This window comes from Camelus bactrianus, chromosome 3, assembly GCF_048773025.1.
Source record: "Camelus bactrianus isolate YW-2024 breed Bactrian camel chromosome 3, ASM4877302v1, whole genome shotgun sequence".
Classification (NCBI taxonomy): Eukaryota; Metazoa; Chordata; class Mammalia; order Artiodactyla; family Camelidae; genus Camelus; species Camelus bactrianus.
This window is the reverse complement of record NC_133541.1, coordinates 55,318,985-55,338,605: the sequence shown is the minus strand read 5'-3', so window position 1 is coordinate 55,338,605 and position 19,621 is coordinate 55,318,985. Positions and strand designations below refer to the sequence as shown.

The 19,621-nt window shown below is 40.1% G+C and overlaps 1 protein-coding gene across 2 annotated transcripts in view; it reads right to left on the bottom strand.

Moving 5' to 3' along the window:
• The window catches only part of LOC141577058 (uncharacterized), a 56,506-nt gene that overhangs the window by 15,922 nt on the left and 20,963 nt on the right, over positions 1-19,621 (bottom strand). Inside the window, exon 2 of one of the 2 annotated variants that reach the window (XM_074360315.1) lies at positions 8,996-9,141. The gene's annotated coding sequence lies outside the window, so the exon portion shown is untranslated. Of the gene's footprint in view, positions 1-3,512; positions 9,142-19,621 lie in introns of those variants that run through there. The other variant, XM_074360316.1, reaches the window with a different exon arrangement.

Sequence of the window (19,621 nt, the reverse complement as noted above, 5' to 3'; positions counted from 1 at the left end):
TAAGAGATAAGTAACCAGTATGTCTATAAAATACAGTATCTGTAGCAGTTAAAAAGAATGAAGTACTGACAGAAAAAATGGCAAAGATTGTTAAGTGAAAGAAGTAAATTGGGTATACTAAAAAATTTTAATAAATGTTAATGTGTGGGGAAAAGCATGCTGCAAACTGCTGACTTATCCGAGTTGGAAGTGTTATTTTCTGCTTTAGGTATGTCGGTTGTGATTAGATTTTTTGAGGCATGCTTATTTTCATGAAAAATTACTTAAGATAATAAACTGAACTCTTTATGTTTGGCAGTAAAATTAGGATACAGAACATTGAGAATAAAAAGGAATGGCCTAAAATCTATAGAGGAGGGGGAAAAAAAAATCACAAAGAATACGAATTAATACTGAATAAACTTACAAACCACAAGAAAACTGGTGCTCTCTGCAAGGAACATAACCAGAAAACTATTAGCATCCAGAATTTATAGATCTCAGATACCGGTAAGTAAAAGAAGCAAGCCATTTAGAGAAGAGGAAATTCAAATGGCCAAAAATATATGCAAGGAAGTACCTTCCAACAGTAATTAAGGAAATGCAAACTAAAACTACAGTGAGGTACTATCCACACACATTAGATGTGGCATTTTTGCCAGTACTTGATGTTGTCAGACTATTAAAATGTTGGCAGTATTAAGGATGAAGATTCACATACCCTTTAACCCAGCAGTTTCACTCATGGATCGATACCAAGAGAAAACCTCTTTTATACATATATACACACACACACACACACACATATGTGTGTGTGTGTGTGTGTATATATATGTGTGTGTGTATATATATATATATGTATATATGTATGTGTGTATATATATATAGAGAGAGAGAGAGATTTGTAGAACAATGTTGCAACCTTGTTTGTAATAGTGGAAAACAAAACAACCTGCAAATCCCGTGACAAGAAAATGAGTACATTACTGTCTTACATTAGGTTTCCCCCAAAGCAGATCCTGAGACTAGAATTTGAGTGAAAGCAGTTGATTTGGCAGGTGATACCAGAAAGCACCAGTTGTATGTGAAAAAGTAAAACCAGGAAGATAAAGCCAGTTCAAAGTCAGTGAGCAGGTTCCCACTGGCTAACAAACTCAGTACTGCTCAGATATCTGGGAAACAGAGGGGAAGAAAGCTGGAGTATTTGCCCCCAACTCATCATTGCTTAGGGGTTTTTCCCAGGGTTGTCAATTCCCTGCCCTGCACAGGGACTGAACACACTCCAGCAGCTGGATAGAGCCCCAGGGGTTTGCACTAAGGCTGCTGGCAAGCATAGGAACAGCGAATGCTAAACACTTAGAGCAATTCCTTCTGTTTATGATTATGTATGTAAGATTGTCATACTTTTTGATGCAGTAAAAAGCCATATATAGTTTGAAGTGTTTTACAGTTTTAAAAGTTACGAAGCAGGAAGACCAAATGGAAGTTCAGATGAGGAATGATGGTAATTCAGACAGGATTTTCTGGTGGAGTTTGATTTTGGCTATAGACCCACTGAATTTGACATGACTTGAAGGAAGAAGGAAAGGAGAGAGAATAAAAGAAAAAGAAACTGAAATAATAGAACCATGCCTTCTAAATTCTGAGAAATTATTTTCAACTGATAAATCTATACTCAGCCAAATAATCAGTCAGGCATGATGATAAAATAAAGACATTTTTAGGCAAAGTGTTACTTCTATGTACCATTTCTTGGAAAACTACTGGAGGAAATGCTTCAGCAAAATGAAGGAATAATAAACCAAGAAAGAAGGTGGATGGCACAGCATCCAGGAAATGGGATCCAACACAAACAATATTTTAGCTAAATAGCTGACAGAAAATAATCAAAATACGAATTGGTTTTTGACACTGGGGCATTTGGAAAGAGGTAAGTTCATTGAAGATAAAGCAAATTTTTTTAAAAGGTGGGTGGGTTAGGCAATCATTAATTTCAGGAAAAAGGGGAAAAGTAGAAGTGTAATATGCTGTTTTTCTCAACAATGAGAAATATGTACATAAAGTCATAAAGATGTGACTACTCAGCCTCTTGGTACAGTCTGCATATTTACATCTCCCCCAAATTCATGTTGATAACCTAATTTCCATGATGATGGTAATAGGCGGTGGGGGCCATTGGTAGGTGATTAAGGCAAGAGAACTGAGCCCTCATAAATGGGATTAGTGTCCTTATAAAAGAGGCCCCAGAGATTCCTCGCCCTTCCTCCATACAAGGTTATGGTGAGAAGACAGCTGTCAAAGGAGGAAGCAGGCCCTCACCAGACACTGAATCTGCTGCTGATCTGCCTGGTCTTGGACTTCCCATCCAGAACTGTGAGAAATGTGTGTCCATGGGCCACCCAGTTTATGGTGTTCTAGCAACCCCAATGGACGAAGGCACCCCTCAATCTGTTAACTTTGGTGACCGTATGGGAGGAAAAGTAGAGATGGTGATATAAGAGCTAAATCTTCATCTATCACATGAGAAAATCATTAGATAACGTGTAAAGTAGCAAAGCAAGAAATGACAATTATTTGAGAAAAGAAACTGCTAAAAGTTTAAACATTTCTCTGGAGAGTTGGGAAGGGCGGGGCAGGAGACAGCTAGGTTTTTTATAAGCTTTAAGAATCTAAAGAAAAACATGTATCAATACATGTATTCACCTGAAAAACTACAAAATAATATAATTGGGAAATTTTTTTAAAAACATGAAAGTAACTACCAGCAGGAAAAGCTAAGAGAATGGAAAACACTTTCCTCTGAAAAAGACAATTGAGATTTAGGAGAGACAGCAGGGGACTGTTCTTTTCACTCAGACTTTTGGAACCATTGGATTTTATTTAACCATTTACATGTATTTATTTAATAAAAATAATCCTTTCTTAATACGAAGTTGCACTAATTCATAAGTGCTGCCTTCCTGTTACTCTGAACACCACATGAAATTTCAAAGACTCTTACAGCAATTTATCTGCATAATCAACTTAAAAATATAGAAAGGAAAACATAACTACCCAAGAGTGACACAAAATTCCAAAGGCCAATTGTTAGGAAACCATCCAGCTTTCTCTTTTGCCTGATGTGTTCATCTTTCAAGACTGAGGCTCAGGTCTCACTTTTTCCAGATTGATTTACGAAACAGCACTATAAAGTCATGATAGTTTGAGGCAAAAATGTAAATAATAAAACATGCACATATGTTCTAAATATTCAGGTTAGCACATTCTGTGTTTCTGTGAGATGGAAATCATGGAACATACTCAGCTGTAACAGACACTTTCTCAAAATGTCCTCAGTATACCTGTATGAGGGATGGGTTCTAGAATCGGCATTTTAAACAAGCACCCCACAAAACAAGCACTCCAGATGATTCTGAAGCCTACCCAACTTGCAAATCACTGAGTGCTTTTGCACTCTAAGGAAGGAAAAAATGAAGTTTTATTTCCTATCTCTAGGACTTGTAAGCGAAGCGAAACAGAAAAACAAGTAAATTATAAGCCAACATGTAGATTGGAGAAGGTGGAAGTATACAGATTAGAGTTACATACTTCTGATTGAGAATTGAACTTTTATTCTTCAATATGTCATAAAAATACATATAAAAGTATTTAATGTCAGTAACCCAAAGAGATACATGGTAAGCAAACTCAATAATAGATGTCCTGTAACAAGATGCTTTTTTAATAGTTAAACTAAAAACTATAAAGCAAATGACCTAATTAAGGAACATGACTTTGTAAGGGAAAGACTGGCTGGCCAGCTGCTGAAAGGGTTCAGAAAAATAATGATCTTTAAAAGATTAAACCTTGTGATCAAGGATGTTCCAACTGGGAGAAAAAAAGAAATAACATAATTAAATGAGTACCAGAACTAGAATTTGAGGCTCTAATGAAAAGACACTGCTCACGAAGGGGATGGGACCTCTGGCCAAACAAAGGAAAGGAGCCCTACAATCTATGTGAAATTGTACTCCTGTGACAAAGGTAAAATTGCATTAGTGCCCTTCTAATTATCTGCTCCCCACCTTTTCTGTTCTCCAGGAGACCTCATGTGGACCAGGCAGTTTTCCTGTCAGTACAGTGGTTCCCCCCTTATCCATGCTGGATACGTTCCAAGATCCCCAGTGGATGCCTGAAACCGCAGATGGTACCAAGCCCTGTGTATACTGCTTTTTTCTATACCTACATATCTATGATAAAAGTTATAAATTAGGCCCAGTAAGAGAGTAACAACAACAATAATAAAATAGAACAACTGTAACAATATATTGTAAAAAAGAAAAGTTACATGGATGCGGTCTCTCTCAAAATTTATTGTGCATATTTAGTCCCTTTTCCATCTTAACTAAGCACGTAACACACGCTCTGTCCATAAATTTTATGGTTTGAGGTGCGACAGCAAAACTAGCATGATTTTCTTTCTCCTTCCTCACAATTTCATGGATAGAAAACAGAATGTTAGCAACCTCAGCATACAGGTTTTTTTTTTTTTTTTTCTTTCATTATCAAGTCGAGCTCTTCCACCGTCTCACTTAAAGGGGGCACTTTATGGCTTCTTGTCATATCTTAATGGCAGCACCAGTACTCTTGCAATTGGGGCTGTTATTAAGTAAAATAAGGGTCACTAGAACTCAAGCCCTGCAATACCTGAACAGTTGATCTGGTAACTGAGTCAGTTACAAAGTGACTAATGGGCAGGACAAAGGGATGAGTCACTGCCTGGGAGGGACAGAGCGAGCAGTGTGAGAGTTCATCACCCTACTCAGAACAGTGTGAGGTTTAAAATTTGAATTGCTTACTTCTGGAATTTTCCATTTAATATCTTCAGACTGGTTGATCTAAATAAAACTGCAGAAACAGAAACCTTGGATAAGGGGGCACTGTTGTACATTGACATTTTTGTTAAACCTCTTTATTCTTGGGACCAAAAAGGAACAAATCACATGGTTGTGAGGTATTTTAAATAACTTTGCAGTCAATAATAAAAGTAAATGTGACTGCAAAATGGCTGTAACTCAATAAAAAAATGTTTTAAAAAAAGCAAATGGGAAATGTACTTATTAGAAGACAAATTTTAGGTGTTCTCTACCTCCTTGCCTCAGGGCCATAGGACACACACAAGACAAACACTTGAAGGAACAGAGGGTTAATCTACAAGGAGACTTACAAGGAGACATGATGATGCTGAAACTCAGGAAATAGTGGAGAGGCAAGAGATTATCAGCCAAAATCATTTGGGAATGGGACCCTGAATGAAACTGCCCATTCGCTACCCCCTGGTCACAGACCCCTTTAAAAGGCCAAAGTTTGCCCACAGGTCAGTTTTTCACTACCAGTCTCTTTCATAGGTGAATTAGCAAAATTTAAACCTGGCGTTTCCCTGCCAGCATTTTATCATGAACTATTTCAAGCACACAGAAAAATTGAAAGAATTATGTTAAACACCCATTTATCCATCACCTAGATTCTATCATTAACACTTAGCCATCTCCGCTTTATCACAGTTTTAGCCAAACATCCATCTTACATTTTGACACATCTCCAAGTGAACTGTAGATATCAGTATGCTTCACCCCTAGATTCTTCAGCTTGTATATCATTAGCTATAGTTCAATATATTTACTTTTCTTGGGGTAAAATTTATAAAGTGAAATGCAGATTTCAAGTTCTACAAGTTTTAACAAAAACATATGGCTGTGTGACACAAACCCCTGTCCATCACCCCAGAAAACTCCCTCATACCCCTTCCTAGCCCATCCCCAACCTCCCGAGGCAACCACTATTTAAGGTTTTTTTCTCATAGATTAGTTCTTCCTGTTCCTAAACCTCTTATAAATGGACTCATACAGGATGTACTCTTTTTGCTCAGACTTATTTTACTCAGCATAATTTGAGATTCATCCATGCTGCTGCATATGTCACTGGTTTGTTCCTTTTCATTACTGAGTAGTATTCCATTGTATGGCTGCACAGCAGTTTGTTCATTCATTATTCTCCTATTCATAGGCATGTGGGCTCTTTTAAGGTGGGATTTGAGCCTGGTGTGTAAGGGTCTAGAGAGGTGATGACTGATAGTCAGGCAGAAGGCAGATATATGCTCCAGGCAGAGGGAAAGCCATGAAGCAACCTCACCTTCAGATGTTGGGCTGCACCCCGCAGGCCTGCCAGCCTTGTAGTCCCCCAGCCTCCAGATGGAAGAAAGATCCTGGAGACAGCGACACAGACATCAGTGGTTTATTGGATAGGGGGATCTTCCATGCTTGAAGCAAGGTCCAGGGGTGACTCCCACCATGTGCTGCAGATGACAAGCAGGGCATAGTAGCAGTGGTTTGCTCCTCAGGGGAGAAGGAGGCTACCATTTATAGCGGGAACTGACATCAGGTGGCCTCACCAGTTACCAGGGACTAATTAAGCCCTATAATTAAGAAGATTGGATAGTTGTGAGTGAAGCAGGGCCTGGCTGAGTAGGGAGAATGAGAGAACAGCCTTCTTGAATGGCCTAACCATACACCAGACTCCAAATGCCAGGACAAGGCCTTTCCAAGGGAGGGTAGGTGTTTTCAGGCCCCACCTCCATCAAGTGCCAAGTGCCTGCTTCACCTTGCTGTGCCTCTCAATCTGCTCTTCACTTAGTCTTAGCCAAAAGGCTGAGAAATGATTCTCAGTTTGTTTTTTTTCATAACCGTATCTAGTTCAGGTCTTTATTTTCTCTCACTTGGACTGCTGGAGGAACCTAAACTGGTGGGTTTCCATATCTGATCTCCCTCTCCGACAATCCGTCATAAATACAGCAACCAAGACAAACTCTCTGAGCTGCGCCTCTGACTATGTTGCTGCCTCACCTGAAGCTCACCCATCTACGGCCAAACACCACCTGGCCTTCAGGGTCCTCTACAAATGGCACTGATCATCCTTTCCAGACTTACCTACCATTTCCACTCCCCACATGTTAAATACAAGCTATGCTCAGCTCCTCACAAATCCCCCAAAAGATCTAAGCTTTGCCACAAACATGCCCTTGCTTATGCAGTTCTCTCAGCCCATAATTCCTCCCTCCCCGTATCCTCCAGTCTAAACCATACCTGGTTCTCAGGGTCCTGTCCAAATCCAAAATGTTACCTCTTTCGTGAAGTCTTCCTTCTCGTCCTCCTCTGAAGCACCTGGCACTACCTAGGCTCTGCTACAGCCCTTAAATGTGGCTTGCCTCCCAGCTGTTGGTTATTCTCATCTCCTCTCCTTTATTAGTAGGAATGTTTTCAGCTGCAAGTACCTGAAAATCCAATTGACAGCAGCTTAAAAAAAACTGGGATTTGCTGACTCAAAACAATTTGGTTTTTCACTCAAGATTGCAAAATGGCTTCCACTGCTGTGGAAATCAAGTCCATGTTCACAGCAGGAAGAAGAGAGAAAGGGAGCAATGTCAGGCACACATTTCCCTTTCATCAGGAAAGCAAAACTTGTCCCAAGTCCTAACATGGGAGTCTAATTCTAATAAGTTCACATCAGAACTTAGGATCACTGGCTTAAAACTAATCTTGATCTGTCAACTGGGGCTAGTATATTGTCCCCACCCAACAAAATCAGAGGTCTCTTGGGAAGTAAGAAAGGAGAATGGATATGAGACTACAATTAACAGTGCTTGTTACATCAACTCTGCCTGAATGCCAGATATTTCAACACAGAAACTACATCTTATTCACCTTTGTCTGCCCTCAAGATGTCTAGCATTACAAAATATTGATTGATGGATTGATGGATGGATGAGCAGAATCTATCCCTGGGGAGGACTCTAACTAGATGGAGTATAGCAAAGATCATTACAATGCAAGTCACCAGGTATAGAACTCCAAACACTTCTACCCACAGCATCTCGGTATCAGAGTCACCAAGGAAAACACAACACAGTCAAGCACTGGATGGAACATTTTACTCACATAGAGAATAAAGAGAACAAGAGCAGCTCCAATGTTCCCCCATGGCTAGCAGGTGCCCTGACAGCCAACGTAGGGCAAACAGCCTACACACAACCCTCACCGAGGTCATTAGTGCCCACATTGAACCTGAAATGGTGGTAAACAGAATCCCACACATGGTGATAAACTGAGCACAAGCTATGGGGCTTTTTATCTCTGGGAAAGGAGGTGTTCAAGGTCCACATTTAATGTGCCCAAGAGGGGATCAAAATATGTGCCCTACAGCCGTTTGGGCTGAGGCGCATATGAGACATAGATAGATAGATAGACAGACAGACAGACAACAAAATAAGTTAAACAGAATTTTGTATATCATCTTTGAAAACTCATAACCTGTATAACATTTTTTAGGAAAATGGGCTTCAACTTTTAAACAATTTGCAAATGAGCTATTTTCAAAAGAAAAAGAGTCGAAAACAACCAACACGGACGGCTCTTCTAGTGAGTGTTCTTTAGTTGGTTTTATTCCATGGCATCTGAATAGAAAACCATGCTAATTTCTCTCTTGTTCACTGTATGTCTGGTGGCTGTGTGTGAAAACCTAAGTAGGCAAAACACCTAGAGAGGAAACAACCGGCCTCCCATGGCCCCCAACCACCCTGCATTACTGTCCTCCCTGGTTACCAGTGACCCCACTCTTCACAGCTGATAAAAAAATTTTTAGACCATGAAGGCTCATAACACAACAACACAGTGCTTAGTGGGTAGAGGAGACTATAATCTAGAATTGAAATTGTATATTTAATTTCTATCATGTATTCAATCTCATTATAATAAATTCTATGTGGCATCCACATTTGGGGTTGATTTGGTATTTCAATATATTAGCCACATTGCTCTAAATTACATTCCCAATCAACAGATTAAAACAAAATTGAAGTGCACTTTCCCTGCAGTACATTAAAAGTGAAGTCAATGCTGTTCACTCACTGTTGAGTAAGAACTCACTGCCTTAGCAGATAAACCACTAATCACAATGACTTGATACAATGGAATTTTCTTACGCAGATGAAGTGCAGCACAGGTGTTTCTGATCAGCAGGCAGCTCTCCAGGTGGTGGTTCAGGGATCCAGACTCATTCCATCTTCTGGCTTCCGTCTTCAAATAGAGATTTCCAAGGAAAGAGCGTGGAGGATCATATGTGGGAGATCTGTTAGGGAGGGCAGGCTGGGAATTGGTACAGAGGACTTTCTTCCACATTCCACTCGCCAAAATTTTGACATATAACCACACCCAACTGTAGGGAGGCTAGGAAATGTAGTCTAGCTAGGGACCAGGGGAAAAAGGAAACAGATTTGATGAACAACTAACTCCCTGGGTTCTTCAGCTTGCAAAGGGAAGGAAATAGATACCAGGCTTACAACTTGACTTCTGCTTCCCCCATTTTTCTATTCTTGAATCTTTGTTCTGGGATTAAGAAATTTGGGTGAATAGCTTGGAACTGCATCTTGCTACCAGTAAGGGTCCTTGAGGTTTTTGAAACTAGACGACTAGAAGGAGTTAATGTTAATTGTTTTTTAATGGTTGTGAGAAATATAAGCAGAGTTCAGATCTTCTTAGGAAACAACTCCACATTTTAGGAAAGTAACTCATTCATGGACATAGACTAGATCTCTCTTGGAAAGAATGGAAAGAGCGATACCATTGTTTGCACATGGAAATAATTCTGTCATTTAGTCTTTTTTTTTAACATTATACATTGGGCTTGGATTTTAGTCCTATATATTACCTGTATTCTCATTGCCTATGTCTTTATATTTGGTAAAAAGTGTTCTTCTGTTGTGGGATATATTCTTGTTTGGCTTTTCCATCTAGGCTAAAAAGGCTGTCCTTTCTCAACAGGCCATTAGTAACATAGACTTCTCCACATTCTGTCCTCAAAACTTACTCCTGGAAGGCCTTTGTTTCAGGTGGTGAGTGGGAAGTGGGTCTGAACCCTGTGGGTCGCATTTGGTGACTACTCTCTGCTAGTCCTCTCACCCCTGAGTTCTCCTGTGTGCAACCCCAGGCAGCCTGACGACCCAAACATCCTTCTCACTTCCCTCCTCTATAGCACTTTGTGACATTTGACTTGAAATTAAGAATGTTGTCAATTGCCTTAATACAAACTCAGAGGGGCACAGAGCAGGTTCATTCAAATTGAATGGTTCTGAATTTCCATGTTATTACTCAGATACATAAATGTGATTGAATTGGTCAGAGTTTTCCATAGAATCAGAAATACATAGACAGATAGGTAGATACATACATACATACATACATACATACATACATACATACACAGATTTATTTTAAGGAATTGACTCATGCATTTGGGAGGGCTGAGCAGTCCAAAGTCTGCAGAACAGGCCAGCAGGCTGGAAATTCACCCAGAAGTTGACGTTGCAATCTTGAGACAGAATTTGTTCTCTAAAAAAACTGCTTTTGCTCTTAAGGCCTTCAACTGATTAGATTTGGCCTAACCATATTGTTAAGGGTAATCTCCTTTACTTAAGGTTTACTAATGGTAAGTGTTAACTATGCCTGCAAAATACCTTTATAGCAATCCTAGACTCATGTTTGATTAAATCACCAGATACTATGGCCTGGCCAAGTTAACAAAAGAAAACTAACCATCACGGTAATCAAAACAATCAAAAATGTGATTGTGCTTTATGCCTCCCTGGAGTTATTTCCTTTTCACATCAGAAAGCTTTTTGAAAAAAAAAGGCAATACTCTCTTAAGCACTAATGTCACACTTGTTGGTCTATCAGGATGCTTTTTCTTAAAGATTTTGTGGGTCGATCTTAATGGAATGTCAAGCAGACTGGAGGGTTTTGATTTATGATTAGGTCTTAATTATCACATCCTCCATAGTTCAACGATGTTTCAAGCTTAGATTAAAAATAAAAAGTGACCTCTAACTTCAGATTGTCTCCCCTCTGCACGTGAAAATCCAGCTCCAACAGACCATCTCTCTTTGGCTTTTTAACAGTGACTCCAGGTATCTGCAGCTTCAAAAAGCATTCCTTTAGAAAATCAAATCTGAAAATATTCAAAGTGCTGGCCTTCAGCTCTGCAAACTTTTGACAATAATGTACATTGAATGCAATTTGTCAAAATCTGTTTCTTTTCAAAGCCTGTGGCTTAAGAGTGATTTCTGGAAAATGTTGATTGTAAGATAAGCTCTTTTCAGTCAGTTTCAAAAGATGACCCCCAGGGAGGTAATCATTAAGCAGAGGCATCTTTTCAGAGAAACAAAGAGGTGAGCAAACGCCTCTGGGCCTGCATTGCCGCTGCCCAGAGTCCTGAGCCTGCCCATTCAGGGCTTGAAAAGCAGTGCTGGGCCCCCACCAGGAGCTGTGTTCCTGCTGCCCCCACAGGCAGGTGTGTGGGGTGCGACCGAGGGAGCTTCAGCGTTTTGTATTTTAACTTTTCAACACAAATTCTAAAGCTAGGGAAGAGGGCAGAAAACAGCCAGGCTTCCACATGAGCCAGCCTTCAGATCTGTCCTTGAGTCACTCAGTTAAGTGGAACCAGTAATTGTCTCGTTGGAGACCTGCAGAAACAGCTTGTGGGAAAGAACAATTTGTACCTGAAATATATTCATTAGCTTGTGTGTCAAAAGGCCACACGTGGATAAAAACCATGATCTTGGCATTCTTTGCTCTCTGCAGTCTTGAGACTTAAGTGCAGAAGTCCACATGCCCAGGTGGCCACCTGTCTACCTCCCCTACCCACATGCCTGGCAAGCCAGGCAAAAGGTGGAGGTGATGGGAGGGCCCGGCGGAACTCATGGGGATTTAGGTCCAGAGAAAGCAGAGAAGGCAGACACACTGTACAAATGAGCACTCCATTAAAGACCTGTTTCTGGTTTCTTGGGACCCCCCCCTCACTGGTCTAGCTTAAATTGTGAGGGGACTTGGTATGCCTCACTGCCTGTTTCCTCCCACTCACACTCACAATTACAGTTCTGTTCATTGTCATTAAATACATTTAACAGGCACCATTTTTGCATGGTCTTCTGCTAAAGTCTGCACAAAGGCAACATTCCTAGCCCTGAAATTGTGGAAAGAGCACTGGACTCAGAGAGAGAAGGCCTGGGTTTCAATCCTCAGGACCCTCTGGGAATGTTCATTAAAAACCTTAGTTTCAAGGAACATACCGATTGGAAACCCCTCATGTGATTGGGTGGGACAGAGTGCTGACTGTCAAGATACACACAAATTGAAACGGGAATATGAAGGAGGGGGTGGGGTGGGTGGGGGTTTGCTGGTTGTCAGTTGTGGCTTCTCTCCTGCTGTGTCTGATTGCCTGTGTGCCCCTTATAACTCCAGCCTACTACCACCAGAGGCTTTTGCTTGGGATCCTACTACTAAAACTGACTCTTCATTTTCCATGTTTCTTAATTCAAATTCCCCAGCAATAATATAATTGTTTCAGCTTTTAAAGTCAGGCCTTACAATAGCCCTATAAGGACTGGCTGCTTTGGGACAAGGGCCCTCCCCTGGTCAATCTACTGCCTTGAGCAGCCTATTCTCCCCTCCCTCTCTAAAGAGATGTGGCCAGCCAGGCATTCTGAGGCTTGGCTTGTCTAAAACACTTAAGCAGGTTATCTAACCTCTCCCAGAGGTTCCTCTGTTGTAGTAGGATGGTAACACCTGCCCAGCCAACAGAATGATCACTCATGCACTCAAAAAATCATTTATCAAACTTTCATCGAGTGCTTTCCAGGCGCTGTGCTCAGCAATGGGGATTTAGGAGTGAACAAAACTGATGTATATCTGCCCCCGTGGAGCTGACCATCCAGGATCAACAAGATCGTATCTGTGAAAACACAGCCCCCACCCTCCCTCCTGCAGCCCCACCGAAGACCCAATGTTAAGATTCTTTCCTTCATTCTTTCGTTCATCAAGGATTTCATAAGCACCTATTGTAAGTCATATCAGCACTAGGGATCCAAAGATAAGTAAGACATGGTTTCTGATCTCAAGGAGCTCAGTCTATTTGAGAAATAAACATGTAAGCCAACAGGTGCTGGTGCCCAAGCACAAGTTAGCAGGTAGCGGATGAATCAGGGAAAAAGGAACCTCAGCTTGGCTGAGGAAGTAAGAGGAGGCTTCCCAGAGAAGGGGACACCAGAGCTGAGATTTAAGGGATCAGGAAAAATTTGTCCAGTGCTCAAGCAGTGGCGGGGAGTAGGGAGAGGAAGGACTATGCACATTCCAAGCAATGAAAATAACATGCAAAACACAGTGGTTATAGAGATTATCAGGAGTTCCAAAAAAAAGAAACACTCTAGGACTGCTGGAACCTAAAGTTTCAGAAATATGGCCAAAAAGGAAGCTAGAAAAGTGGTAGAGGCCAAATAATCATGCAGAATGTTGGGTGTCTCGCTGAGTAGTTTGAATTTTATCCTATGCCCTAGAGGGAGTCATGAAAGAATTTCGAGTGGTGAATCAATCTCAGTAATGAATCTGAGTCACCTCAGATCAACATTTTACAATGAGGATGCTGGGGGACAGAGCAAGGTTGGATTGGAGAGGGGCAAGAACAGAGGCAGAGATGCAGTAAAGACACCCTCCTAGGAGGGAGGGTATAGTTCAGTGGTAGAGCACGTGCTTAGCAGGCACAAGGTCTTGGGTTCAATCCCCAGTACCTCCATTAAAAAAATTAAAATAAATAAACCTAATTACCCTCCCCCCACAAGAAAGACACATGCAATAGTCTCCAGGAGAGATGATGAGGATGTGATGTGATGAGGGAACAGTGGGTAGGAGAGGAGGTGAGAATCCCCAGAGAGTTTTAAAAGGTAGAATTGGCAGAACTTGGTGATTGTTTTGAAAGTAGGGAACAGAAGGGATGAGAGGATGACTCCCAGGCTTCTAGCCTGAGAGTCTAGGGAGGAAAGGGGCACTGAACCCCAGAGAAGGAATTCAAAAAGGATGCAAGCAGAGAGGTGCTAACTCCATTGGGACACGTGGAGTTTGAGGTGCCTCTGGAACATGCAGAGATGTTGAATGACTCTGAGCTATTGCTCAACACAGGAGGCTGCGATGGAGGTCTAGATGTGGAGACATCAAAATGTGGAAGCATCCAAGACTATGGGTCAAGAGACGGTACGGTGTTGAGAGTGAGGGTCCCTGGGAGGGACCATGGGTGGACACCTGTCTGCAGGAGTGAGGACAGTGAAGGCAGACTCCACTGTAATTGGAAGAAAACCCCACCTTCCCTAAGACTAGCTTCTCACTCCCATCCCACCCCTTAGGAGTCTGCTCTGGACAGAGACAGAATAAATCATTATTTCCTGACAAAGATTAGCGGTGTTTGCCTTAACTAAGAATTTGAGCCGGACTAGGATAAGCTGTAGCTTCAAAGTTTTAGCCGGGTGTGTTTGTGTATGCGCACGTGTGTTAATATATGTGGCATTAGGGTAGATGTTTTCTGAAAGGCTCAGTAATGGGCTGTCTTTCTGAAGCTCCATAAGTCTCTGGCTCAGTCCAGAACTCCTAGTGCTCTGCCTATTAACGTGCTCAGCTATCCCCACTGTGGACATGAGAAACTGCACTGGGAAACGTGTAACAGAGAAGCACTTAAGATGGGGGGGAGACGGGTGGGAAATGTACTTAGAGGTTAGCTGAAAGGAAAGATGTCAATGAAGCAGAGACTAGAGCTAGACAAAAGCAACAGAGGTAAGTGATGGAGCGGGAGGATGCCCCTGCGGGCTGCAGATCAGAGAGGGTAGGCTGGTCTTGGAAGGAGGCAGCAAGAAGGAAGGAGTCGGGAGGGTGGCTCCGCTCGCGTGGGAGGTGAAGTGAAAGGAAGTCACATGTGGAGAAACAACAGTTCCCAAGCAGGGCTTAAATCCGCGTGAAGATGGAGAGACGGAGCAAGCCTTTCTGAGAGAGGGAGCATGTGCTTATGCAATGTGGGCTCCTGGACAGGCAGCAGTGTGAGATGGAGCTGGCGAGGGGCCGTAGATATGTAAAGAGCAACCCAACTACATACAACCCATGCAGCAAAGTGCATTGAGTATCTGTCAAGGTCATGTATAATTGGGGATGAAAGTGGACATCTCATATATTCAAGCTTTTAGGCAGAACGTCATCATTTCTCCCTTAATAAATCCAGAATAATTCATAGAAAACACTAAAAGAAAACACAGGAACTGATGGAGGTTTGACAAGAAAGTGCATTTGAAAAAAAATTTCAGTCTCCATAATATATTAAACAGAGAAGAAAAGGAGAAAAGCGTTGATAGAAAAAGTGCAAAAGATAAGAACAGAAAGGTTGCAGAAAAAAAATACAAATGGCCCATACATATACGAAAAGCTGCTCACATTACTAAAAATAAGAAAAATGCCAATTAAAATTGTACTGTAAAACTGAAAAGCTTGACAGAATACTCTGGTACAACCCCTATGGAGGGAAATTTGGCAAAGTGAAGTACTCAGCACTACCTATGTAATCTTTTTTGCCAAAAAACTTAATCTGAATTGAATCAAGCCTCCAGACCCAAATTCTAATTTATTGGAAACACAGGGGATAAAGGAACAAGTCAAACGGCACCATCATAAAACCAGAGTGCTGAGCATTTTTTAGGAAAACTAGACTGGACCCTAAAAAGATGTCAATGTCAAACTTTAGAAATTTAGAAATGAACCAAATGCTCATCAACAGAGGCATGGACACATTTTGGTACAATTCTGTATTAGAATGCTATACAGCAAGAATGAACGAACTTCAATTACACACAACAGAAGAAATAAATTTCACAAATATACTGTTGAGTAAAAGAAACAGAAACAGAAGAATCAATACTCCACAGTTCAACTTACATTAAGTTCATAAACAGGCAACACTAATCTATGGTGTTAGAAGTCAGGATCCTGGTTACACTTAGGGAGGTAGTGATGAGAAGAGATCAGAGCAGTTCAATTTGTGAAAATTCAGTCATAAACTTAGAATTTGTGTATATTTCTTTCCTTTCTTTTAAAACTTTAAAAAAATTGTAGTGTAACACACAGTGAAGGGCATAAAGTGTAATACTATTAATACATACTGTTAGATGGATTTTAACATTTATATGTACCCGACAGCCACCATCCAGATCAAGATATAAAACATTTTCAGCATCCCAGAAAGTTCCATGATGCCCATTCCTAGTCTATCTCTCTCTCTCTCTCTCACACACACACACACACACATACTATTCTGACTCCTATCACACTGGATTATTTTTTCATGTGCTGAACTTCATCCAACTTCTGTGTCTGACCTTTTTTGCTCAGCATAACACTTGTAAGGTTCATCCCAATCGTTGGATATGTCAATAGATTGTTTTAAATTATATGATAGTCCATTGTCTGAATATAGCACATTATGTTTATTCTCCTGTTGGAGAATATTTGGGTTGTTTCTAGTGTTGAACTTTTTTTTTTTTTGAGTATAGGCAGATTTATTTAGAGAGATACACACTGCATAGAGTATAAAGCAAGAGAAAGGCAAGGAAAGAGGTGTGGGAATTGGGTGCTCAAGTTAAAGTAAAAGTAGGTACACACTCCATAGACAGAGTGCGGGTCGTCTACGAAGAGGGAGAGAGAGGGGTGGCCTCTAGTGTTGAATTTTGAATAATTCCTGTACAAATCTTTGGTGGACAAAGGCGCTCATTTCTCTTTGGTTGTAAATCTAAGAGTGGCCTTGCTGAGTCACTGGGTGGGCCTATGTTTAGCTTTAGTAGATACTGCCAAACAATTTTCCAAAGTGGTTGTACCAACCTTACTCTTACCAGCAATATATGAAAGTTCTAATATTTTCATAACCCCTTCAACTCTTGGATTTGTCATCTTTCTAATTTTAGCTATTTTGATGAGTGTATAATGGTGTCTCATTGTGGTTTTAATTTGCATTTCTCTGATGACTAATGATGTCTAACACCTTTTCACATTTATTAGTCATTTGGATATCTTTTTTTATTAAGTGCTGGTTAATGCTTTTGCCCATTTTTTTTTAAAGCTTGGTCTTGGTTTGGTTTTGTTTAGTGGTTTGTAGTGGTTCTGTATATTCTGAACCTCTGAGAACATTGTCAAATATAAGCACTGAAGCTATTTTCTCAATCTGTGGCTTTCTTGTTGCTTTCTTAATTGTGCCTTCTGATGATAAGACAGTCTTTATTTTAATGAAGTCCAATTTATCAGTTTTTTTCTTTTAAGGTTAATGCCTTTTGTTTACTATTTTAGATATATTTGCCTGCGTAAGGTCAGGAAGACTTTTTCCTCTGTTTTCTTTTAGAAATTTTATTGTTTCACTTTACACATCTAGGTCCATGATCCATCTTAAATTAATTTTTGTATGTTGTGTGAGGTAGGGGCCAACTTTTACTTTATTTTCTATATAAATATCCCATTTCTATATAAATTGCTGTATAAATACTCCAAGGTCATCTATTAAAAAGGTAATACTTTCCCCCATGTGATTGTAGTGGTGCTTTTATAATATATCAAATGCAATATTTGTTTCCATGTATTTCTGGACTCTCTGTTTTATTCCATTCATCTATTTGTCTTTTTCTGAGTTAATACCACACTATCCTGATTATTCTAGCTTTATAAAAAGTTTTGAAAACTTACAGTATATATCCTCCAAATGCGTTTCTTATTCAACATTGCCTTGCCTATTCTAGGGGCTTTGCAGTTCCAAATAAATTTTAGAGTCACTTTGTCAATTTCCACAAAAATACCTCCTGGGATTTTGGAATTTTTATGAATCTAAAGATTAATTTATATAGAGTTAACAAATTTCCATTTATTTAGGTCTTCTTTAATTTCTTTCATCAAGATTTTATGCTTCTCAATGTCAAGGAGAAGTCTCACACATCTTTTGTTAGGTTTGTTTGTGGGAATTTGGTGCTTTTTGATGGTATTATAATTGATATTTTTAATACTGATTTTCATTTTTTGTTGCTAGTATATAGAAACAATTTTTGCCTAATGACTTTATATCAGGACACCTTGCTGAATTTGTTTATTCTAATAGTTTATAGATTCTTTTTTTTTTTTTTTTGGTCTACAGTCATGTCATCTATAACTAAAGACAATTTTCTTTCATCCTTTCCAATCTTTAGGCCGATTTTTTTTCTTGCTTATAATGCTGGCTACAACTTCCAATTATTTTTGTACTTTTCTATATGTACAGTATAATTTAAAAATTTTTAATTTAGTGGCATAACTGAGCTAGACTAACAGACTAAAATGACATAATCATTGAATCTTGGTTTTAAAGTATTTACAAAAGGTGTGTTTTTACAATGTGGCAAAATGTTAACAATTCTTGAATCTAAACAGGCAACTGTGGTGCACAGGCTTGGAGTGGCTTCCATGATCCTCACCTCTTGGAGTTCATGCTCTTATGTGATTGCCTGTCCTTGGATGTGAGCAGGACATGTGAATTGCTTCTAGATGATAAAATATGGCAAAGGTGCAGGATGTACCTGTTTATGTGCATGTGACTGTGTGATTAAGTTACTTAAGATTGCTGTTTCTGTCTTAGTGAAGTTTCTCTCTCCCATGCTAGCTTTAAGGAAGCAAATGGCCATGTTGGGGGCCCATCTGGCGAGAGACTGTGGTAGCCTCTAGGAGCTGAGGATGGTGTCCAGCTGACAGCCAGCAAGACAGTGAAGCCCTCAAAGGACTGAATCTTGCCAGCAAACTGAGTGAGCTTAGAAGCAGATCTTCCCCAGTTGAACCTCAGATGAGACCACCGCCACTGTCAACACCATGTGCAGCCTTGTGAGACTTTAAGAACAGGACCCAGCTAAGCTATGCCCAAGATTGTGACTCAAAAACTGTGAGGTAATAGATACGTGTTGTTTTAGACTGCTGTTTTTAAGGTGATATTTTTGTGCAGCAATAGAAAACGAATACAAGGTGTGATGGTTAATTTTATCAACTTAACTGGGCCACAGGGTGCCCAGATATTTGGTTAAACTTTATTCTGGATGTTTCTGTGAGGGTTTTTTTTGGATGAGATTAACATTTAAATAGGTGGACCAAGTAAAGCAGATTGCCCTCCCTAATGTGGGTGGGCCTCGTCCAATCAGTTGAAGGCCTGAATCAAACAAAAAAGGCCTTTTTTTCCCTAAGCAAGAGAAACTTCTTCCTGCCTGACTGCCTTCAAACTGGGGCATTAGCCTTTTTTTCCCCCTGCCTTCAGACTCAAAGTGAAACATCAATTCTTCCTGGGTCTCAAGGCTGCTGGCCTTTGAAGGAGAACTACACCATTAGCTCTCCTGGTTCTCAGGCCTTCAGAATACCTAAGGATATACTGATATCAATGCAATATTCTTTCAACTTTTCTACATGTTTAAAAATATTCAAAATAAAAATTGGGGAAAATGTTCTGAAGTCAGGAAGGGTCAGGAGACAGTTCAAAGAAGGCTCCTATGAAGATTCACTAGATTTTTTTTCCCTCCCTTATTCTCAGCCTCCTTCCTTTCCTTTTTCTCCCTCAGTGAATTTACTTTATATAATATGAGTTTTTTAAATACACAATAGACAATGTAGTTAAACACAAATAATAAATCTACCCTTTTTTTGTACAGATTTATGCTCAATAAACATTACCCTAAGAAGGCTTAGCCTTAACCTTTGTT